Genomic DNA, 19,568 nt, shown 5'->3' on the forward strand with positions numbered 1-19,568 from the left:
ACAGTGCCCGGCTCGGCCTGGCTCTGCCTGCCAGTCTGCCAAGAGTATGTTATGATTCTAGTTATCAGTCCAGCTCTCCTTCTCTGCATTCCTAAGCTACTGAATCGCATCAATAGTTTCCGTCATGGTCTAGCCTTTACGTCTCCATGTAAGAGAAATACTGTATTAATGGTCATTTAATATTCCTCAACACGCACTACATGTAGAATAATGCATGCACCAGTCTTAGAGTCTGTTAGCCTTTACCCTGATAACTTTTGGATTCTATCAATATGTTCTCTAAACATCAGATACTAGATAGTGTTTAGGTACATGTCGCTCTGACTCTCCAGACTTCAGTCTCTCCTTCTAGCGCAGAAGTCATAGCCCCCAGCTTCTCCCTAGTAACACGTCATTGCCAGCTTGCGCGCACCACTAGGTTAGAGGTCCCGGCTCCTTAGGTAGCCCCTTCCAGTTTCCGCCCCATTTATGACATATTCTGTTACGTTTACATCACATGTCTATGTTCACGCCTCTTGTTACACCCACTTCAGCCTTATCTTTCGCGACTGCTACAGGCCCTGCCCACTGCTACGCCTATTGTATTGAACATCATGTATTTTGTTTAAGTATATATATGCTTGTGCCCTGTTATTAAAGTGTGCTAGCTAGCTGCCATCCTATTCCCGTGCAGGTTGTCCTGTTCCTGTCCTTTATGCTGTATTAAACCTGCAAACTCCAGCTACCTCGAATCTTGACTCTTATTTATTGAGCTATCTGTTATTGTATATCTAGTCAAAAATAGAGGTATTATTTATTTATTTACCACAGATTTTTGCACTGATAATTATCAGAGTGCTATCTATTGACTAAAGATGTAATGCCTGTTATGATATACCATTTTTTTAAAGATGTAAATATTTGAAAACTGTTTTTATTTATGTGTATATAGTACCTTCTGTCTAGTATGCTTTATGGTTGTATATTTTACACCGAATAAAGCTGGTTTGACTTGACTTGACTATTGGATTGCTAAAGGGAGTGTCTATTCTTACCCATCGGCCTGGTGGGACACCAACAATTAGCGAGCTCGGAGGTGAGGGATATTAGGCTTTAAACCTCAGCCGTAAGTTGATGAAGCTCCTGAGAGATCTCGGTGAGTTTGGCGTCATTAGTAATGTGGGAACAGGAGCTCGTGATGAGGCCAGCAGTCCAGGTGAGACTGCTCCAGTTTATGGGGTTAGGGAGAAGCTAAGTTGGGAGAACCAGGGGAGGGGGAATAGAGATGGAGTCATGATTGAGGAGTGGGGGTGTGGGACTCATAAACTGATTGATGAGTCGATAGGCGCCATGTTATTGGTCATGTTAGGGGGTTCCAAGATAGCAAGTGGCAGGGTTTGCCAGAAAGGGTGTCACAGATGCATCAGTGCTGACAGCGGGGGCTCAGCACTTTCACCCATTCTTTTTATTATACTCATGGAGCCCCTGGCAAACGCATTGAACTCAGCGAACATTCTATATCACCTATATGCGGACGACACCCAACTGTTTATGAAAATCTCCTCACCAGAAGACTTCCTCTCCCTCAACGCTATTCCACAGAATACTCAAAGTTAGCTCACTGGCAACCACCTCTTGCTTAACACCAAAAAAAACGGAATTCCTTCTGTTCTCCCCACCCAATCACACACCCAAGATAGACTTATGGTTGAAACATCTAACTTCCTTTGACTGTGCTCCACACATTATTGACTCCGCGAAATCCCTGGGAGTCACCACAGACAAACACCTGAACATGCAGGGGCAAATCACTAATGCCACCAAGGGAGTTAATCACCAGATGAGTATACTAAGGAAACTTAAACCCTTCCTCCCACAGACCGACTTAAAAATGGCGGTACAAGCCCTAGTGCTATCAAGATTAGACTATGGAAGCGGTCTCCCCAAATACTGGCCGGCCCCGCTGAGGGCATCGCTTAACGTTGCGGCCAAACTTGTATCAGGAACTAAAAGAAATAACTACATTTCTCCGACCTTGAAAGTTCTGAACTGGCTGCCCTACGAGGCAAGAATACACCTAAAGATAACTTGCATGACCCATAAAGGCCTGCATGGCAATACCCTCAGTTACTTAGCTCTAAAGCTAGAGCAATCGGGAGGATGCAGACAACTGCAAAGTGCGAGTTCACTACTACTGAAACCACAATCCTTCCATAAAAAGAGAACGGGCTGCAAAGCATTCTCAGGGATTGCACCAAAGGTTTGGAACTCCCTACCTCCAGTGGTACGTGGAATCTCTTCCTTTACCTCCTTCAAAAAAGAAGTAAAAATGCTTCTAATGAACAAATTCACATCCTAAGACTTTAATTCTATTGTGACCTCTAGTCAACTGTGCGATCCATATATTATTGCCTATAACTTTTGTATTGAATGCGAATAACGAATGTATGTTTACTACTTCAACCATCTAATGTTTAATAACTGTGTATTGTGAAGCGTTCTGATTCCCTCAGGGATCATTCTTTGTTGACTACTAGTCACCTATGCTATCCATACACTACTATCTACTTCTTTTGTACTCAATGGCTAATACTGAATGTATGTATACTACCTCAACCATTTAATGTTTAATAACTATATATTATAAAGTGCTCTGATACCCTCGTGGGCCATGTTCGCGCTACATAAAACTTTATAAATAAATAAAATAAATGTTTAGAGGTAAGTGCCAGAGATGAGGTGAAGGTGTTAGTATCGAGTCAGTGTATTTCAGTGGTCGGTGCTCTAGGGGTGTGATGCGGGCTCAGGCTATTATGACGAAAAATGTCAGTTGAAACAAATTGTAAGGGTAACGGTAAATTAATGCTGTTGGTTAATCTGATAAAAGTGGATAGGGAGGAGGGGAGAGGGGTGAAGCAATACAATTAGTGGGGAGAGGGGAGGATACAGAACAAGGTACCCGTGGGATGACTAAAGGGCTAGGATGAGCTTGGGTCAGGGAGGAAACTTACTTCATCACAGAGAGTTCGATGAGTGAGGAAAATTTCATCAAGTAATTCTAGGTTGCGTTCAGATGCTTGTATGAGGATAATCCCAATATTATAAAGGGAGATGGTTGCCTCTGCTCGGCAAACGATAGAAGCAGTTACCGAGAGTCTGAGACCGTGGGAGGCTTTAGTGAATGCAGTGATCCGGAGCAGAGAGCAAAGGGCTTTCCTCCATTGTGCTGGTCTTTTAGTGAAAAAGAAAAGGTCACTTATGGTAGCTCCTTAATTCGTGCAGACGTATGGGGTGGAAATAAGGGTTTCTGGATGAAATTTGAGAAGCCTGTGTTTGAAGTTCTTGAACACGCTTTTAGATAGTTTATGGGGTATATGATAGTCGTAGAAATGTCAGCCTTCTGGAACAATTTTGGAGTCCAGTGATCGACAAGAAAGGTAATCCATGGTTAAGGGCATCAAATTTCCAGAGTGGAAAGAGGGGAGCGACCGGAGTACTACATGCTCACGTGGGCGGAAGCTGAGGGGAGTTGAGGAGAAGGGGGTATGGTCAGATGAAGGAAGGAAGGAAGGGATGGAGCAAATCATGGGGTGGCTGGAGGAATGTTCCATGACTCAGTTCTACAAAGATAGCCCATTAAACAGTAGCATAATGACAGAAGTTGTCGAGAGAGAAGAAGGTACTCTTTCTGTTTTGGGCTTCCCAGCGTTATATGCATGCGATGACTGGGTGGAAATCAGCAAATCCTGAAGAGAGGGCCCAGCCGCGAATATAAAAAAGGGAAGTTGAAATACATTAGGTCAAACTAGATTATGCAATTAGGAAGATAGAATCCGGATTAGAGGTATAAAGGGATAGGATGAACGGTGGACTAGGATGCACTTGGAAATTAGATAGACCGAGCCAGTCTGGAAATCTAAGCAGAATTAGTAAACAACATCATTCTATAATGGCCGCCACCGTGGAAATACTTTAAAGCTATAGAACATGATAGTCCTTCTTTCATGTCTATAAGAAGGACATGCTAAGTCCTATGTCAATATCTAGATTTCTAGAGTCTTAGAGGCACCGCCATTTTAGATTGGGCAGGGACTTTATATGGGGAGAGGGTCGATACATGATACAGGGCCTACAAGGCCCAGATAGAGCCCCTTTTATGCCACTAGGCTACCAAACAGAATCAGCGCACAAAAGGCCCCTCTAATCAGGCTTTGAGATAACAGCAAGGGGAATCCTCCTGAAAAAAGAGTTAGTAGTGAATGAAACCAGTCACCTCCATGAAGAATAAGATTTGATGTATGGCACACATCCTGATTTCCACCTTGCTGTCTCTTGAGTCTTCCTGATCCATCTCTCACTCCAAGAGCTGTTCTTGTTTTAACAAAACCGTGACCATATGTATCTACCTAAAGCTGTAACTAGTAAAAGTGTTCTATGCGAGCGCTCTTTTTTTGCTAAGTTACTTTATGAACACCTTTGCTGAAATAAATAAGATGTGGCCTGTTTAAAGGAACTTTTATGCAAATATCTCTGTATGGTTGAATGTGTCTTAAATATGTCTTCATAAGTTTCAACAATAGTAATAAATGAGATTGGTTTATTAAAAATGGTATATGCACATTCCGGTATTTTCCATTTAAGTAATATAAATCTCTTTACATCCTACAGAAAACAATCCTTGACTGCACAAAATGTTTAAGAATAATGAAGATAATACTGTAATCCTTCAAAAGCAAAGTCCGAAACATTGAATTTCAGTATTCAGGAAAACATAAGTGCCGACAGAGGCAGTCGAACCTGAACTTAAACGGACAGATCTTTGAAGTACCGTCAAGGGCAATTTGGTGGTTCTACGAATCTCAGCTGTGCACCTCCGTGACTCAAGATGAAAAAATGACCTCTAGAAAATTAAGGCAACACTGATCAACCACTTCTTGTGTAAACATGTACAATACCAGCTCTGATCATGAGGTGGTTACAGCAGTACTCTGCTTCCTAAAGCGATATAAGACCACTATTCAGTGCTAGAGGTGTATTTTAAACTCCTTCAGGCCATTCCACAGCAACCAGCGAAAAGCACAGTTAACTAAAAGTTAAAAGAAATGGGGGTTCTGCTATATAAAACACAGAGTACTGTCCAAGTGTGCACCGACCAGAAGGAAGATGGATATTTACCCGCAAGCTTGCCGAACCATTATCCTGTCTAAAGACACAATCACCGGCAAAAAAGCCTTACACACGTTATGAGTGTGGCGAGTATTTGGTAACCTTTTCACTTTAGTGTTTAATCGGAAAGCAGACGAGCAAAATACCACAGGCATACAGGGAGTGTGAGAATAACATAAGTGCTTTGTCAGTCATGTTGGCCCTTCAGAAAGCACAGTCAAAAGATGTAGAAAAATACATACCCGACTCAGAGACACTAACCAAGAAAGAAAAAACATACACTTGCAGTGAATGTGGAAGTAGTTTTACGGAATCATCTAAACTCAGGAGTCATCAGCGAACACACACAGGGGAAAAGCCATTCAAGTGCAGTGAATGTGGGAAGAGCTTTATATATTTATCATACCTAAAACGGCATCAGAGAACACACACTGAAGAAAAACCATATTCTTGCAGTGAATGTCTAAAGCGCTTTCATCAATCATCACACCTAAAACGGCATGAGCGAACACACACAGGGGAAAAATCATTCAAGTGCAGTGAATGTGGAAGTCGTTTTAGTCAATCTTCAACATTAAGGATTCATCAGCGAACACACACTGGAGAAAAACCATACCATTGCAGTGAATGTGGGAAGAGATTTTGTCGCTTATCAGTCCTACATAAACATCAGCGAGCACACACTGGGGAAAAACCATACCATTGCAGTGAATGTGGAAGTAGTTTTAGTGATTCTTCAACATTAAGGATTCATCAGCGAACACACACTGGAGAAAAACCATTCAAGTGCAGTGAATGTGTGAAGGAGTTTATATGTTTATCAAACCTAAAACGGCATCAGCGAACACACACTGGAGAAAAAACATTCAAGTGCAGTGAATGTGTGAAAAGCTTTAGTCTATTATCAAACCTAAAACGGCATCAGAAAATACACACTGGGGAAAAACCATTCAAGTGCAATGACTGTGGGAAGAGCTTTACATGTTCATCAAACCTAAAACGGCATCACAAAACACACACTGGAGAAAAAACATTCAAGTGCAGTGAATGTCTGAAGAGCTTTTGTCAATTATCAACCCTAAAAGAGCATCAGAAAACACACAGTGGATAAAAAATATTCAAGTGCAGTTAATGTTGAAGTAGTTTTAGTGACTAATCAACATTAAGGATTCATCAGCGAAGACAAACAGGAGAAAAACCATATCATGGCAGTGAACGTGCAAAAAGCTTTTGTCAATCTTCAAACCTAAAAAAAAATCAGCGAGCACTCCACCATCACCATCAATGAACGTGTCTATTCTGTGCTATTGTTTATTTCCTTACAGCTAGGAAAAACATGCAATATCAGGAAACCCATTGGAAGACTAGCACAAAGTGGACTAAAAGTAAAGAAACATTTTTGTTTTTATTCTGTGAGAGAATTTTTAACAAAAGAAATCCAAGCACACCTGACCATGCTACCTGTAAAATCAACACCTTGAACAATGCTTGAACTAAAAAGGGTGTTTCAGCTAATTTTAGAGATTAGTAATAAAACATATAAACCCAACACACTCAAAACTATTTAACAAGCACTATAAGAAGATTCTTCAGAGCTGGCTGTGGTTTTGGTTATTTTTTGCATCATTAATGGTTCTGTGACAGTGGCCAGAGAACTGTGTAGAAAAGCAGAAGTGAAAGCAGGAGAATGTGAGCTGCAGCTCTCGGGGTTAACCCTCGCAGTGCATGACATTTAGCCCTGAAGCAGAAGAATGTGAGCTGCAGCTCTCTGGGTTAACCCTTGCAGTGCATGACATTTACCTATGAAGCTCTGATGTGGAACAAATGATGATTAATATCCGAATTTCCGTCTTCGAGCCATACTCGTCAGCACATTACACAACCTCGCATTTCATTAGCGACAAAAAAGTTGAAATCTCAAAGAACCTTGGCCCTACGCCTGGCTAGGAAAACCCCAGAAAACACAAGCTTTTTTAACAACTACAAGCAAGCACGTAAAGCATTCAAAGCATCTATATGCAGGGACAGACAAATGGCGTCTGATCAGTTCTGGCTGAAGCTGGTTCACGCAAGCAAGAACTCCAACACAAAGTTATTCTGGTCTGTAGTTAACAGGGGTCCTTTAGGTAGAAGTGGGTTTGTTAGCGCAAATATAACCTCAGAAGAATGGACTCAGTTTTTATCTGAACAATTCCGAGACCACTCAAAAGGGACGGTATTCTAGCACCCCCATCAACTAATTTAGAGTTATTACCTTTTGAAGCCAAACGCATTGGTAAGACCAAGCCTAACAACTTAGCTAATCATGTCCTGGAAGCAAAAACATTTGACGGAAAGGAGCAAAGCGAAGACCCCCTGATGGTGGCCTTGACGACACCAGAAGTGTTAAGAAACAACATTGCCCGTACAATCAGGAAAGCAAGGTCAGAAGGAGCTCCTGGGCCTAACGGTCTTCCTCAAGCCCTGTTTAAATCGGACGTAGATTTGTGGTCAGACCACTTGGCAACCCTGTTTTCATACTGTAGGCTAAACCACAACATCCTGGAGTCTTAGAAAGGCGCTATTATCCACCCTATAAAAGTGGAAAGAGAAATGACCCTAAGAACTTCTGAATGTAAGCTCTCCTCGACATCAAATCTAAATGCTATGTCAGTATTTTGCTGGAAGAGCTGTCGGCCTGGGCCGAATCAACAAAGCGCCTTCCCTTCAACCAGGTGAACTCCTAAACAACTAGTAACCTACTTGCATTATCTGTTTTGATGGAGAAAGCGTGAGTCCAAGGTATCTAACTTCACTGCTGCTTTGTGGACTTAAATGCAGCTTTTGACCTGGTGCCGTCTGTGGCAAGAAATTAGAGAGCTGGGGCATACCTCCGGCCCTCTTAAAAGCCATAATTCAACTTCATTTGAAAACCTGGATTTCAATAAAGTTGGTAGATGGGTGCCATGTCTTAAGGAAGATTTTGACAAATAGCGGTGTCCAACAAGGCTGCATGTTGGCTCCACTCCTTTTTAACTTGTTTATTTCAGACCTATCTCCTTTACTCAACAATGTCAATCCTCATCCCCCTCAAATAGACGGACCCCGCATTAGCAGTCTTTTATATGCTGACGACCTTGTGTTACTGAGCCATACAAAAGTAGGACAGCAGAGATTACTTAATCAGCTGCCGACCTACACAACAATAAACTTGAACTGAATTTGTCAAAAACAAAAATAATTTATTTTGGGAAGCAGAAGCAGCAAAGAAGTGGGTCGTTCTTTAATAATAAAAACATTGAAACAGTATCTCATTACAAAAATTTGGGAAGATTTTTTGGGGACGCCGTAAGGGCAAAAGCCTGGTCACGCGAGGTTGCCTCAGCGAAACATTCAAAACAACTACTTGGCCCAAGCCTTACCCCATTGCTAAAGGTGATGAAGACAAAGATAACCAACTCCCCATCATATGGCATGAGATCATGATGGGCGCATTAAGTACCCCTCTAAACAAATTAACCACCAACATTTTTAAACAAGCAAGGTACCTCCAAGAGCCTTGTCACCAGCCCAAATCAGACTTGAACTTGGACTATTAGACCATCAAGGTGTCGAGGCTGGTGCGTTTATCAAGCTTTGCAATAGACTGCGCACTTCCCGGAAAGGCTGCTTGGAGATTAGACTTCGGAATTAAATACTGACGAGTCAATCTAGCCAAAAACATCGGCATCATCTCAACCATTCCTTGCAGCTACTCAGCGTCAAGGAATACTGGGGAACAAATCCATCACAGCCAGCGTTAAAGACTGTTATTAAGAGAATTGTCCGGCTATGGTCCTTTCATTCAGACAGGGCAAAACTGTCCAGAAGGAAACACGCCTGGGCAGTTATTTCTGACTTCAAACCAAGGATTGAATCATCTTATTTATCATGCACGTTTGCACTTTTTTGGAAGTTAAAATTTATGTTCCTATAGATTGGGAGAATGGCCTTTTTTTGGGCATTTACTTAAATGGCGGCGCCCAAATGTCAGTACTGAATGTAGAAAATGTGGCTACCCCTCTGAAGCAATGGTGCACCCGCATTGCTCAATGACAGGAGGAACTTACTGCGTGACGAACGGAACAAACTCGGAGCTCGTATATGTCGCCAGGCGATAATAGCCGACATGAGCTCTGAAAATACAAAGCTGAACTTTCGGTTCACCAAATTTGCCACCAGAGTGGTCAAATCACTGGGCAAATACGGGGCCGCAAACCTCCCTGCCTCTGGCTGCACCGTTACGCAGTCCCACAATGAACTCATGAACATTTGATCACCCAGTATAGTTTACTTGACCATTTTTTTTTCCTAATACTTATTGTTCTTACTTACTGCTTGAAAATGTATGGCTAAGTCTCCCTCTCCAGCTTTTTAAAGAAACGCTATGATTGTCTCGTCAACCAAGGCTTTTAACTTTTTAGGCAATCAGTCATTAGCCGGACATTTTAACTACACCGCACTTTTTAGCAAGATTAACGCACCTTTTCAGCAATAATTGTGTCTTTTAAAAAAAAATCCTTGTATACATGAATTATGCAATTTTTAAAATTGTTATATGTTTAAGTAATCACACAATAAGACTGAATTTGAATTTGGTCATTTCCATCATTCAATCAAATCCGAGGAGAGAGAGAAGTTGAAACATTTAGGGCCTGATTTAGATCTTGGCGGACGGGTTACTCCATCACAACGGTGACAGATATTCCATCCGCGGGAATGTGAATTCCATTATATCCAATGGATTAATATTTCGGCGGACGGGATATTCATCACTGTTGTGATGGAGTAACCCGTCCGCCGAGATCTAAATCAGGCCCTTGGTTATTAACAGCTTTCTGAAAGCTAGAGCAGCAGCTGTGTGATAGCTAGAAGAGTGCCGGATCAATAATGAAGGCCACAAAGCTGCAGCTGTGTGATAGCCCGGCCGAGCACACTTCAGAAGAGTGCAGGATCAATAATGAAGGTCACAGAGCTGCAGCTGTGTGATAGCCAGGCCGAGCACACTTCAGAAGAGAGCAGGATCAATAATGAAGGTCACAGAGCTGCAGCTGTGTGATAGCCAGGCCGAGTACACTTCAGAAGAGAGCAGGATCAATAATGAAGGTCACAGAGCTGCAGCTGTGTGATAGCCAGGCCGAGCACACTTCAGAAGAGTGCAGGATCAATAATGAAGGTCATAGAGCTGCAGCTGTGTGATAGCCAGGCCGAGCACACTTCAGAAGAGAGCAGGATCAATAACGAAGGTCACAGAGCTGCAGCTGTGTGATAGCCAGGCCGAGCACACTTCAGAAGAGTGCAGGATCAATAATGAAGGTCACAGAGCTGCAGCTGTGTGATAGCCAGGCCGAGCACACTTCAGAAGAGAGCAGGATCAATAATGAAGGTCACAGAGCTGCAGCTGTGTGACAGCCAGGCCGAGCACACTTCAGAAGAGTGCAGGATCAATAATGAAGGTCGCAGAGCTGCAGCTGTGTGACAGCCAGGCCGCGTACTTCACTTCAGAAGAGTGCAGGATCAGTAATGAAGGTCACAGAGCTTCGGCTGTGATGCAGCGGTCCCATAGAAATTCTCTACAAACTATCACCTCATCCCAGGGAGCTATCTCAATTTACTCACTCAATGAGCCCAAAACATTATAAATCATTCACACATTCTTATATTCTGCTCCGAGGATTCAGTGACAATCAGAGGAGAGCTACTGGATAATAGCGGAGTATCTAAAACTTTATGTACCATGGTTTGATTTAAGGTAAAGCATTTAACACACCCTACCATTATTTGTCGATGAATCTGCTAGTAAAAGTTAACTTTAACGGATAACAAGGCCTGCTTAATTCTCTATTTATTTAACTTTAGATATGAAACAAATCTTTAGCAAACTCATAAATTTTATTTCAATGGAAACAGTTAGAAATGTAATTGACCTAAAAGAAAATTCAAATTTCAAACTGTAATTTATTAGCATGACATTTAGGAAATAAGTAAGGTTAATATTACCAAGATGTGGAAAGCACAGTCATCAGCATAGGACAGAATAGTTCCCAGGAAAACCTCTCTACCTTTCTCGATATCCCCTCTCATAGGACTTCGCACGCATTCAAAATTAAAGTTCAGAAAAATTTAAAGTCCCTATGCCTTTGGAAAAATTGCGCAGACGACAGCATCTCGGGGTGCAAGATAAGTTTGGAAATCGTCAACTTTTTTCATCATCTCAAATGTCCTCTTTTATACCCTTTTTCACTAACTAATCTTTTTAAAATTGAAACTTTAAGGTTCTAGACTGTCCGAGATTGGTCCATTAAGGGGTGGATGAGCATCACCTCATCGTCTTACTGTCCATTTCTCACAGAGTCATCATTATAATTTTGAAAAATAGTAAGGCCATTGCATGCTTCTTCCGCAGTGTTCGGAGAAAGTGTTATATGCTGTTCCTTTCCCACATTCAGGACGCTGACATTCGAAAAGTTAAACCCTTGTTTCAACAGGCCACACTGTCCTTGACCCATTCAGCGCAGACACGAGTTGCTCGCTCTCAGACTGGCGCATGCGTACTCAGATCGCCATCTCAAAGTGAGAGTCGGCTTCCATTTTCTTTACTCGCACTAGGCCACATAGGCCTCAAACCAGGGAACTATTATAGAAACAAACACAAATAAACGTAAATTTGAGAAATAAAGCCCTTCTGTTTACCTCTCCCTTTCTAATAGTATCCCAGTTAGTATTTACCTAGCTTTAAGCAACATTTATGCGTGATTTCAATAACCAGTCTTCATGTTTCTGCCACAAATAAACAAACAAAAGCACATTCATGCAATTTATGATTACGTTATGGCAAATGCGTACCTTTTCTGACGAGTCACATAAATGAGTATGTTATTTGCTTATCAATCGCGTGCAATTTATTATCCCAAATGTATTTGTGTAGGTGCATTCTATTCTATGTTGGTTCGCTTTCTCAAACCACACGATTAGTTCATATTAACCTTATGAGAAAGTAACTCCGTGAGGGGTATGCAAAATTTTGTTTCTTCAACTCACTCCATCATCTCCCGCCTTTGGTGATTTATCACCAAATAACTCCCAAATGTTTGCACATTTTATCCCAACATGTTTCAAATTCTTTCAATTTGTATGAGCTATACATTTGTTTCTTTAATTCTTTTGCTGTCTTGGTACAACTTGTCTCTAATCTCTTCCATCTCAATATCACCTTTTTCTCTTTCCCTATCTTGTTTCTCTTCAATTGCCTTCTTTAAAATTCTTTTAACATTTCTTCTCTTTCTACATTGATAACTTAATTTCAAAACTAAGATTACTACTATTATTACAGTACCTGGTATTAGTATTTTCCCTATAATAGATCTACCTATTTCTGAAAACCAATTCTTAATTGCTGAAAAACGTCTACCAAGTTTCTCAAGAACACCATCAACCTCCAGTGGTTCAATTTCCTTATGCAATTCTGTGAGATTTGTAATATATCTCTCAATGTTCTGACTTTTGTCTGGATTGTAAGTGTTGGACTTAGCCCTTCTGGCAGGTTCACCCCTAAACATTTTGCTTTTAATGGTGACCTGGTGATGGTGATTTTTGGGTTCTGCGCACTTTCACTGTGGCCCAGTGGAAAGTGTGTGCATACTTTGAGTGCATGTGGTGAGATAGGCCTGCCCTCCCATAGGAATGCATGGGGAATGTATGTGTCCCTGGTAGTTCCTGATGCGTGGGGTGTACAGGCTCGAGTCTGGTATGTGCGGACTCGTGTGATTGAATGCTGCGAAATGATGTATGCGGCGTGTATGTGTCTAGTGTGGAAGTGCCACTTCTAGACATGGCTGTGTGTGTGCTGTGAAGGTGCTGCCGTGTGATTGGCTGGAGCTGGCTGGGATGCCAGGCTCCATGAGTCATGATGGGTCTGCCCGGTGGTGAGTGTGGAGATTAGCATGCTGAGGCTGGGGAGGACTGCACCTGGTTCCTGAATGGGGCTGGGCTTTCCCCACACAATGCTGGCTCCGCCCCCTGTGGTGCGTCTAACGACCCTAGCCACCCTAGTGAATGAAAGGGGTGGTTGAGCCATCAAGGGTGCTCCAAAACCTGCTGCGACTGGTTTCTCCCCCACCCTGCACCTACAGACAAAGGATTTCGTAGTATAAGAAGGGGCTGTGTCCCCTTACAATTTGTTCTGTTCCAGGATCCTATCTGAGGGGGGCTGCTGCTGATGGAGGCCAGGAGGAACCGCCACTTGGGACTGCCTTCCTGCCTGGAGGGCCCAGTGAGCTGGCCCCTGGCCCAGCCTTGCCCCCCCTACCTTGCTCTGCTGAAGGACCTTTTGTCCTGGACTTTTTGGTTCCTGCTGGTTCCTACTAGCGCTTGGGAGCACTTGGTTTGTGCCTTTAGCACTTGGGAGCGCGTTATTTGGGTCTCTAGCGCTTGAGAGCGCTTTATTTTCACCCCATAGCGCTTGTGAGCGCTGTACTTTGTCTTTGGCGCTGGGAGCGCTTCATTTCTTTTCTAAAGCGCCTGGAAGCACTGTGCTCGTCTTTGGCGCTTGGGAGCGCCCTGTGTGCCTTGGCCGGTGCCCACCCGGCATCTTTTGCCCGAGTTGGTTTCTGCCGTGATTTTGCCCGACCAGCGCGACCAGAGCCGAGGGAGGAAGCTCGCCAGGGAGGCCGCGCTGCTATTGGCTGCCGAGTCAGCCTATGTCCAGAGAGAGAGGGGTGGGACGTCCCTCTCCCACCACAACCCGGAAGAGGATAGCCGCGTCACCACCGGGGCTACCATGAGCTAGGGAGAGCCCCGGTCTGCCTTTTAGTGCCCGTGCCGCCTGGGACCCAGAAGGAGAAAGAGGAGTCCGGCCGCGAGGCTCCCGTGTTGGGAACAGAGCCCCGCAGCCCAGGAGAGAAGGCTTCCCCTACCGCCGCCCAGGAGAGGAGCCAGCAGAGGAGGGAGCCAAGAGGAAGCCTACGACCCGGTGAGTGGGGTCCTGGGTCCAGTCTGGAAGAGGAGGGCGTCGGGGCACATTGCCGGTGCCGGCCCCTCCCCTCGAGCGCGAGGACAGTTGTGTGGAGCCACAGAGGCTCTTGGGGCCACTTTTGAATTCCGAGTCCCCCAAGGGGGGGACTCCACCAACGGGGGCAGTGTTTGGTTTGAGCCCTGAGAGGCTCCAGGCAGGTGCCACATTGCTCACAGGTCCCCCGAGAGGGACCCCACCGAGACACAGGCCCAGGGGAGGGTCGGGCGGCCCCAGCTAGCAGCAGACTGCTTCCCCCCCTTCCGAGGCACGATATTGTTCAGAGCCACGAGGCTCCCCGGGGGCATTTGTAATTAGGAACCCTGAGGCTCCAGGGCCATTGTCGTTTTTGAGTCCCCAGGAGGGGGACTCCAGCCAAACAGGCAGCGGTTGTTTTCAGAGCCCAGAGAGGCTCGGGGGCATTGCTTGTTTTTGAGCCCAACAAGGCTCCAATGACGGCCGCATTCTTGGAGAGAGTCCAGAGAGGCTCTAGAGGGCATTTCCTTTCTTCAGAGCCTGCGAGGCTCCCACGTTGGCCCCACCATTGTCTCCAGCTGCCCAGCACTTCGTGGGCAGCTGCCACGTTTAGGCCTCTGACACTGGGACACAGGGCGTCCTAGCCCTAGAAAGGCCAGTTGGCCTAGGGACAGTCACAGGTGGTGACTAATGTGAGTTTGGCGCAATTGTGTTCTTTGATACACCTCTGAATGTTTTTAGGCATCATGTGTTTTCCTTCCCTGCACCTCTGAGTGTGTTGTTAATGCGTCATGTGCCTTGTTCCTTACACCTCTGAATGTATGTTATGCATCATGTGTTATGTGCTTATACTCTTACAGGTATTGTGATACTTAGGTGGTTGTTTTCTTGCTAGTGCAGTGGTGCTAGTGAGGTCCTGGTTCCCTGCGTGACCTGTTCCTAAGGTGGTTAGGATTGCGTAGGTGGTACTTACCTGTTACCAGTACTTACTGGTTGTGTGCTAATTTGTGCTATAGTAATTTTCTATGCTATGTTCTAAGTGCTAAGTTCTAAAAGTGCTGATTCCTGACAGTGGTGCAGGTGGCCCTGTCTTGTACATATCCCCTGTAAATTCTGCCCGTGCCTGTTGGCATATTGTAAAGTGTGTGTTTTGTATCTAATGTGTTTTGGTGTAATACAAAGGCTATTTTTATATATAACCTTGTGTGGAGTTTCCTTTGTGGTGGGTCTTGGGTGTTGTTGCTGGGGGTGCGTGCGCAAACACTTAACTCACATCGCCTCCAAGTTTAGCATTGCTGCTCGTGCTACGTTACCCAGGGGGTGAGCAGGGGTTTTCTTGGCGTGTAACTCCTTTGCCCTGACTTAGGAGTGGTGGTCTCTGACTGACTTTGGCGAAGCCCTGGCCAGCCAGGGATCCCATTTCTAACATTGGACGCAGCGGTAAGGATAAGGATTTGTGTTTGCGTTGTACCACAGTGGCAACTGGCCGCACTACACATCTCTGCATTTTAGATAAATCACATTTTGGGGATTATTGTTTTTGAAGTTCCATATTTCTTCTCCTAAAGGTATCATTGTGTAATTATGTCCAGTACATTTGTCCCCCGCCCTGCGCCCAGAGTTTGGTACCTGTGTCACGTGTGGTCAGGTTGAGGAATCAGGGGTGGTAGAAACTGCCTTACCAGTCCGAGGGGAGGGTTGTGTGTGGATGAATGGTGTGTGGCACTAGACAAATGAGTGTGAGTTCCCTGGGATAGAGAGCTTGCTGAATACTTTGTGAATTGTGTACTCCTGTGTTAAGCTCAGACCCCTAGGTTCCCTGTATAGTCTTTTCCCTAGAACGTCCGCCAAAATGGAGCCTGCTTTTGATTTCTGTGATCTGTTTAGATACAGTATCGGAGAGTTGGTAAGGTTCTGTGAAGAGAGAGACATAGGGGTGGATGATTCAGACACTCTGTCCGAACTTAGGATCAGCCTGATCCTATGGCAAAAGGGTCAGTGGGATCTTGAGCGCAGTGAGGAGGGAGAAGATGACAGTGCATGGATGCCAGCAGATAGAGAATAGCCCATAGATAGGGAGTCCCTTGCTGGGTCCAGTAGTGGAGGCAGCGCCTCATCCCTTTCCCTGTCCCTGAGGAGTGGTTGGATAGGAGGGAAGAGAGGAAGCACCAGCTGGCTATGGAGAAGCTCAGGTTAGAGCATGCTGAGAGATAGCGCAGCTGGGTGTGCAAGAGAGAATTGCAGAGGCTGAGAGGGCCTTGGCCAGGAAGAAGATAGCCCTGGAAGGTAGACTATCCCCTGAGCGCAGTTTTAGTTTTCTGGGCTCCCCAGGGAGGGTTGAGTCCAGTGGTGGCAGCTATATAGATTTCAGAGTAGGAAATCCCAGTCCAACTTCCCCCAGTCTGGTACCTGTTTCTCAGGAGGAGGAGTTAAGGTTGAAATTCAGGGGCAGTAGGAAACTGTCTCACCAGTCTTGGGAGGAGTTTGTGGATGAATGTGAGGATGCACTGTTTGATTGGATAAGAGTTCCCGTGGAATCTGATTTTGATAAACTGTGTGATCTGGTTCTCAAAGAACACCTGCTCAGTTGTTGTGTGCCGGGGTTGCGCCAACACCTGTTGGGGTGTGGATTGTCTGAGGCATGTGAGCTTGCGGATAAAGCAGAGCGCTGGGAAAGTGCTAGAGGTTCTCTAGAGTCATTGAAGAGTGACTCCAAAAGTAGTGGTTTAGGTATCTTCCAGCCCAGCGTGGTGGAAGAGGCTCAGTGTAGCCCACCTAGGTCCCAGGATAGCGAGGAGGGTGTAGGGGCTCACTGCCTGGCTCAGTGGAGCAAGAGTGAGTGGGCGACAGAGGGTCCCCAGGCGCACAAAGCCCTGCCTCAGGACTTGGATGGTTTCTTGAGGGAACACCAGGTTGGGGACCTAGGCTGTCCTGTTAGTCCATTTGAGGAAGATCTCCCAGTGAGTAGAGGACCTGGAGCGTCTGTAACCAGAGCTCCTGTGATTCCAGTGTCCGGCAGTGCTACTCCAGGAGGGAGTGCACAGAAGTCCGAAGTGAGGAGTGATTGGGGATGAGTTTCCCAGTGGATGCACCAGTGGACCAGGGACTAGCCAGTGGGGCTAGATCTTCTTGGGGGGACCCGGGTGGCGCCACTTCTGGTCTGGGGGATCTTCGCGCACTGTCAGGTGGACAGGGGATGGTAGATCTGCACCAGACAGACAGTCACACAACATATGTGTCATTTGTTAGCCTTAGGTGGATGGTGTGAGAATCCCCAGAAGTCCTGGAGTGCCAGGCAATTGTTCCACCAAAGGTTTTAGACCAAAGGTTGGGAGGCCAGGTTCAGGATCAGCCTGACCTGAAGGGTAGGACGACTGTAACCAGTGACCTGACCGGTTCTTCCTCCAGAGGAACCTCTCCAGTTGGGAGAGGGCAGACCTCTGGAAAGGGGTGCAGAGGGTGGGAGAGCCCACCTCTGACCCTGGTGAAACCTGAGTGGTTAAACCCTGGGTTGGAATGGCGTTCTAGGTGTACCCCTTGCCGGAGGAGGAGGAACCCTAGGAGAAGAGGTAGAGGGAGGAGAGCCTTCCCTGAGACTCCTGGTCCGCCTGAGGTTGTAGACCCTAGGTTGGAGAACCAGTGGCAGTCTAGTCCTGTCTTGCAGACAGGAAGAGTGGAAAATGGAAAATAGCTACTATGTGCCAGGGGTTCCTACCCCCGCTCTGCGAATAGGCAAGGACCGGTGGCACCTGGGTGGCCCAGGGCCTGGTCCTGGCCGCGGACTGCTCGGGAGTACCAGTGGGGTAGCCCAGTTGGTCCAGACAGTGTGTTAAGAAGGAATCCCATGGGTTCACAGTGGCGTAGAACAGGAGGGTGTCCCTGCAGTTGCAGGCCCGCGTCCGTGTTCTATCGCCCCAAGCAGGGAAGTCCATCACGGTGGTGATTGGTCTACCCTGCGTTTTGGCTGGAAGGGGGTTGTGTTGGACTTGGCCCTTCTGGCAGGTTCACCCCTAAACTTTTTGCTTTTAATGGTGACCTGGTGATGGTGATTTTTGGGTTCTGCGCACTTTCACTGTGGCCCAGTGGAAAGTGCGTGCACACTTTGAGTGCATGTGGTGAGATAGGCCTGCCCACCCATAGGAATGCATGGGGAATGTATGTGTCCCTGGTAGTTCCTGATGCGTGGGGTGTACAGGCTCGAGTCTGGTATGTGCGGACTCGTGTGATTGAATGCTACGAAATGATGTATGCGGCGTGTATGTGTCTAGTGTGGAAGTGCCACTTCTAGATATGGCTGTGTGTGTGCTGTGAAGGTGCTGGCGTGTGATTGGCTGGAGCTGGCTGGGATGCCAGGGTCCATGAGTCATGATGGGTCTGCCCGGTGGTGAGTGTGGAGATTAGCATGCTGATGGCTGGGGAGGACTGCACCTGGTTCCTGAATGGGGCTGGGCTTTCCCCACACAATGCTGGCTCCGCCCCCTGTGGTGCGTCTAACGACCCTAGCCTCCCTAGTGAATGAAAGGGGTGGTTGAGCCATCAAGGGTGCTCCAAAACCAGCTGCGACTGGTTTCTCCCCCACCCTCCACCTACAGACAAAGGATTTAGTAGTATAAGAAGGGGCTGTGTCCCCTTATATTTTGTTCTGTTCCAGGATCCTATCTGAGGGGGGCTGCTGCTGCTGGAGGCCAGGAGGAACCGCCACTTGGGACTGCCTTCCTGCCTGGAGGGCCCAGTGAGCTGGCCCCTGGCCCAGCCTTGCCCCCCCTACCTTGCTCTGCTGAAGGACCTTTTGTCCTGGACTTTTTGGTTCCTGCTGGTTCCTGCTAGCGCTTGGGAGCACTTGGTTTGTGCCTTTAGCGCTTGGGAGCACTTTATTTAGGCCTCTAGCGCTTGAGAGCACTTTATTTTCGCCCCATAGCGCTTGTGAGCACTGTACTTTGTCTTTGGCGCTGGGAGCGCTTCATTTCTTTTCTAAAGCGCCTGGAAGCGCTGTGCTCATCTTTGGTGCTTGGGAGCGCCCTGTGTGCCTTGGCCGGTGCCCACCCGGCATCTTTTGCCCAAGTTGGTTTCTGCCGTGATTTTGTCCGACCAGCGCGACCAGAGCCGAGGGAGGAGGCTCGACAGGGAGGCCGCGCTGCTATTGGCTGCCGAGTCAGCCTATGTCCAGCGAGAGAGGGGCGGGACGTCCCTCTCCCACCACAACCTGGAAGAGGATAGCCGTGTCACCACCGGGGCTCCCATGAGCGAGGGAGAGCCCCGGTCTGCCTTCTAGTGCCCGCGCCGCCTGGGACCCGGAAGGAGAGAGAGGAGTCTGGCCATGAGGATCCCGTGTTGGGAAGAGAGCCCCGCAGCCCAGGAGAGAAGGCTTCCCCTACCGCCGCCCAGGAGAGGAGCCGGCAGAGGAGGGAGCCAAGAGGAA

The 19,568-nt window shown here is 46.4% G+C and overlaps 1 pseudogene; it reads left to right on the plus strand.

The window, feature by feature from the left end:
* Nucleotides 1-5,271: 5,271 nt before the first annotated feature.
* The window catches only part of LOC144806557 (uncharacterized), a 49,963-nt pseudogene continuing 35,666 nt past the window's right edge, over nucleotides 5,272-19,568 (plus strand).

The sequence above is a fragment of the Lissotriton helveticus genome (genome assembly GCF_964261635.1).
Source record: "Lissotriton helveticus chromosome 1_1 unlocalized genomic scaffold, aLisHel1.1 SUPER_1_unloc_85, whole genome shotgun sequence".
NCBI lineage: Eukaryota > Metazoa > Chordata > Amphibia > Caudata > Salamandridae > Lissotriton > Lissotriton helveticus.